Source organism: Arachis ipaensis, chromosome B02, assembly GCF_000816755.2.
Source record: "Arachis ipaensis cultivar K30076 chromosome B02, Araip1.1, whole genome shotgun sequence".
Taxonomy (NCBI): domain Eukaryota; kingdom Viridiplantae; phylum Streptophyta; class Magnoliopsida; order Fabales; family Fabaceae; genus Arachis; species Arachis ipaensis.
Window position 1 is genome coordinate 24,847,531 of NC_029786.2, and position 5,191 is coordinate 24,852,721.

The 5,191-nt window shown below is 35.5% G+C and overlaps 1 long non-coding RNA gene across 1 annotated transcript; it reads right to left on the reverse strand.

Moving 5' to 3' along the window:
• LOC107627059 lies at nucleotides 1,990-2,865 on the reverse strand. The gene is made up of 2 exons (XR_002357253.1): nucleotides 2,637-2,865; nucleotides 1,990-2,045 (listed from the first exon to the last, which is right to left on the reverse strand). It is a non-coding gene; the product is annotated as an uncharacterized LOC107627059 (long non-coding RNA).

A 5,191-nucleotide genomic window follows, 5' to 3' on the forward strand; every position in this document is an offset into this window, starting at 1 on the left:
ATTTAAGCCGGATGGCTGAGATGGATGTTGATCCATGGCTGGGACTGAATGAATATATGCTTGAGATACCTGGGTAGTAGCAAGGGTTGTGGTTCGTCCCACTTGCTCCAGGTCAGAGACTGTGATGCCTGGGTAGTAGCGGTAGTAGTGGTGATTCCACTTGCTCCAGGTTGAGCTTTTAAATACCCGCCTGGGTAGTAGCCGCAGTAGTGGTTATTCCACTGGCTCTGGGTTGAGCGGGTAGTAGCAATGGGGTTGTAGCTCAAACCTACTTGCTCCGCGATGGGTGTTTCTGTCCATGGTTAGCTACCAGGACGTGTCGGGTTGGCTATATAACCGACAGATGATATCATCAGCCACTAGGGACATGCATGCATCATATGCATTTATGTGACATTGTTTGGGTGTGCATATTATACTTGGTTTGCCTATGTGATTAATTGCTAACTGTTCTACTTGCAATAACTGTTTGTTTGTGCTTGCATCTTCCTATTTGTGTTTGCTATTAGGACTCTGTTGGACTGTGGTGATTGGTTGTTGTTGGATTGTTTAGGCCTAGGGCCGTGGTTGAAATGAGATGAACTGATGGTTGATTTCGGTTTTGTGTTTCTGGTTTGGTGTAAAATATGAAAGGCTATTTTGGTTCAGTATAGATAAACCCTTTTGAAAGGCTTTTGAGTTTTTGAGAATTAAACGGTTCCTCTTTTAGAAAAGATTTCCGACTTTACTCTTATTGTAAACCGTCATTTTTGAAAAGAGGCATGAGACGGTTATTGATCACTGGTGCGGTTATCTTCATGTATCCTATTACAGTAATTCCCAAAAACCCTCTACTGAGAACCCTTTCGAGGATGATGTTCTCACCCCCCTACATTTTTTCCCTTTCAGGATATGGACGCTGAAGTCACGAAGGGTTTATTTAGTTGTTGTTGAAATGCTCTGTATTGTTTTAGTTATGGTTTATTGAACCCTCGCTATTATCTTGATATATTCTATAAGAGGGATAGGAATTGTATTGGTTAATGCTTGTAAAGTTATTTATATATAATTATGTATATATGGATGTACTCTTTTATGAGTTGTTGTAAGTTGTATGGTATTTATGGATGTACGATATCGAACGAAAGTATTTTTGGGAGCGGTATTGCGGTTTAAAGTTTTAAACAATCTCATATTTTAGTATTAAATAATATAAGTATCGTCGTAATGTCCAAGCTATCAGAGTCGCGCAGCCGGAAGCGTGAGCTTTGGTAGTTTGGGTGTTACACACCAGATCATGACATAACTGTAAATTCATAAGAAGTATGATTAACTATAGAAAATTTTAATTTTCACAACATATCCGACACAGGAAAATCTTCACCCAGAAAGAAAAGCAGATAACCTTTGAGCAACAAAACTCAATACACACAAGCTTGAAATTTGCAGCATAGAATGAATATACAAAATATTTCTGGTGATTTTTTTATTTCTTTAACTATTCTATCTTAATATTTGATGTGACACAGAAAGGAATGAGGGAAAAGGGTAAAAGTTGACAATACAAAGTACAAACTCTAATTTCAAATGGTTTTCAAATTACAATTCAGTACTTCAGTTTTCATTAAAAATCATGTATGATTTTTTCCCCACCATAGCCATTATATTTTAGTTTTTGATCTTCCTCTATCAAGAATGGAAATTCTATTTAATTAAAAAGAGTAATAAAATAAGTCATCAACAAATAGAAGCTTCAAACTCCAACACAACCCAATTCAACACGAACAAAGAAAACTAGGTTGGTCAGTTACAAAAATTTTAATTTTGCAATGCATCAAATGAAAGCAAAATCTTGAAGAACTTATTGCTTGAAGGGGAAAAAAGGAGGCTTACCAAATTTCAAGCTGTGCAGGGTCAGAAGACCCTTCTTTCAAGAGCATCAATGAGTAACTTCTCATTTATGACGAGGCACTTTACCAGCACTTTATTTGAAACCTTTTCTGGATTGACATAAACAAAGGCATATTCTTGGTCTAGTTGGTTCCCGTTCTCTACAGACACCTCCTCTACACACAATCACAAACCACATATTAAAAATGATCAGTAAATGCTAATTATAAACTTCAGGCTGCATATATCAATTTGCTACATCTTCTCTTGACACCACAAGGTATCTTCTAACTTCATCTTAATTGACTTGATCCTCAGATTAGATTGCATAACCTAATCCTTTGTCTAGTATGGAAGCCCAAGGATAGTGCAGTTTTCCGGCATGAATTGCCATTATTTGTGGTTATCATGGTTTATTAACAGCTACCACCTTAGAAAGCTCAACTTTTCTTTATAATCTAAATAATGAATCTCTGTAATTCACTCAATCAATCACATATCAGTATTTGATGGTTTTCAATAAATCATCAACTCAAGAACAAATAATCTTTTAAAGTACATGTTGAACGGCTAAATACACATATTCAATCTTGATGGATAAAATGTTCCTAAAATATCTGAGGATTTGAATTGCATGCATCGCCAGCATAAAAAAATCTTAAGTATACATCTAATTATATATTTTCACATTATCAACAATACATGACTCACCTCGTCACTATTTTTAAAGTCATAAACAATTAGATAATCCTATAAAACTCTCTTACACTGATTAGATGAAAATTGTTCTACATAGCTAGTGCTACAAACTTAGGGCACGTTTGGTTTACCTTTTTACTTTCTATGTTTTCTGTTTCTTGCAAAGAAAGAAGTGAAAATAGAAAACAGAATTGTCAATTATTTTCACTAAAGAAGAGTGATCATTAATGATATTTGGATATTTCACATAAAATATATCGAAATTAAATGATTTCGTTAAAGAAAAAAGAGAGAACAAAATGGAAAATTAGTGAAAGTGTTACCAGTGGAGGGAGGTGAGAGGGCGTCGTCGGAGACGGCTTGGGAGCCGGTGGCAGGGAGGAGGTAGCCGGAAGAGAGGAAGGTGGCGTGAACGACAAACGCTGCTTTGTCGTGGTCGTTTAGAAAGGAAGGCCTCGCCGCCCTTATGACTGCCATCACCGACTTATCCGTAGCCATTGTCGGTTTATGATTCTAACGTTTGGGACACTACGTTTCAGCTTCCGGAGTGGAGAGGAGTCAATAGTGTGTTGTGGTTCTTTTCTTTCTTTCTTTTGAATTTTGACATAGAAGGTGTTTGTTTCTTCGGGGAGAAGTTGAGGAAGGGAGGTTTTCAGCGTGAAACGACGTCGTTTTATATCATTTTGGCGCCACAGCAAACACTAAACTATTTCTGTTTTGCCAACATGTCAGGAAGGAGGCCAACTCATCTTTTCGGTTGCGCCAGATAGACGAAATGTGCCAAAAGGATGAGTCTGAGTCCCGGAGTGCAACTTTAGGGATGAATATGAGTAACTTTTACGTTCAGGGACTACTATGAAGCTCGGGTATAACTTCAGGGACCACTTTGAGACTTATCTCCCAAAATTGATGCATTTTTAAGGTTCTGATTCGGGGCCGAAATGGCCCGGGTATGGTCTGAAAAAAAAAAGTAAAATATCTGAAGAGAAACCGAGATCAGGTCTGGGTCATGCTCGGGTCACCCAGCCCAGTCCGGTGAGTAGTTAATGCTTCAAAATTTGAAATATACTTAGGGGCTAGAACTCGGTAGAAGAAGAAACTGTTTCCTCCTCTCTCTCGATTAGGGCACGGTGGCCCCCTCTCTGTGTCTCATCCCCACCTTGTCGCAGCCGCAGACGCCACCGTCTATAGCAGCCGCAGAGTCATGCCGATAGTGCTGCCCTGCTTCACGGTGCTTCTCTGCTTCTCAACGCTCTCTGTTTCACGTCGACGGTGCTGTGCTGCTTCAGTGATGACGACAACCCTCGTTGGCTACGACGACCCTCAAAGACGACAACGATTCTCATGACGACTACTTTTCAACGCTTCTCTCCTACTTTTTCCAGCGTTGCTACCCCTATTCTTCTTCTTCTCGGCCACCATCAATTCCTGCGAAGCTCATTGACGAAGACGACCCTCAGTGACAATTGCTTCTCTGCTCCTTTTTCCCGATGATGCTGCCCTTGTTCTTCTTCTTCTCTACTCAACTGAGCCTTTTTCCTGTTCTTCTTCTCAAGTAAATCGATATCTCCTTTTTTGTTTAAAAGAAATCATTAATGTTGATCTTCTGAATCGGTGTTCTCCTTCTCAGTGAGCTGGAAATTTTTTTTTTGGGAAAAAATTAAATAAGGCTGAGCTTCTGATTCTGAAATTCAGATTACTGTTCTTTCTAATTATTAATTCTTGTAGTAAACTAATTACTGTTCTGATTTTTTTCTGATTTGTTCTTATTTAAATTGATGTGGCTATTATTGTTTTTTTTATTCTTGTTATTGTAAGGTTTCTGATTGTTCTGTTCAGCGTGCTGATTATTGGTCTAAACTTTTGATTTGTTACTGATTACTATTGAACAATATCTTGTTTTTTCTTGAACAATTATATGAACGACCCTTTTTTCACCCGATTTTTACCTAGTGCTCGAATGTGTATAAACTTCATCGACTCTAAAGTTGGATTAGGATTTCATAAATAATACCTAAACTTTAAAGTGTAAATAACACCTAACTTTTTTTTAATTTCACTTTAATTTAAATGAACTTTAATTAATTACACTTTAATTTAAAATTTTATATTTTTAAAACAGTTTTAGATTTTTTAATATTGAGATTTTAATATTTAAATTATTTTATATGAAATTACGGATATAATATAACTCCTTGGAAACCTATAAAAACTCTTAAAATATATTAAGAAATAATTATTAACTTTATAGGAATAATAAGGAATTATATTGTTATCAAATTTGTGCTTCCAAAAACAAAATTATAGTTAATATTCATCAATAGACAATATAAACATATCATGCTATACACATATTTCAACTATTATATACACACAAAATTTTATTCTCTTAATCACCTTATCATATATCCCAATTTACACAATATAATGTAAAATTTCTTCATATATCTTAATCTTAATATTTTTCAAAATTAATATAATTTTAGATGAAAATAAATTATATATAACTTTTTTAAGCCAATATCAATCAATTGAATAAAGTGAAATAAAAAAAGTTAGCTATTATTTACACTTTAATTTAAAACATTATATTTTTAAAATTTAAATAGTTTTTTTAATATTT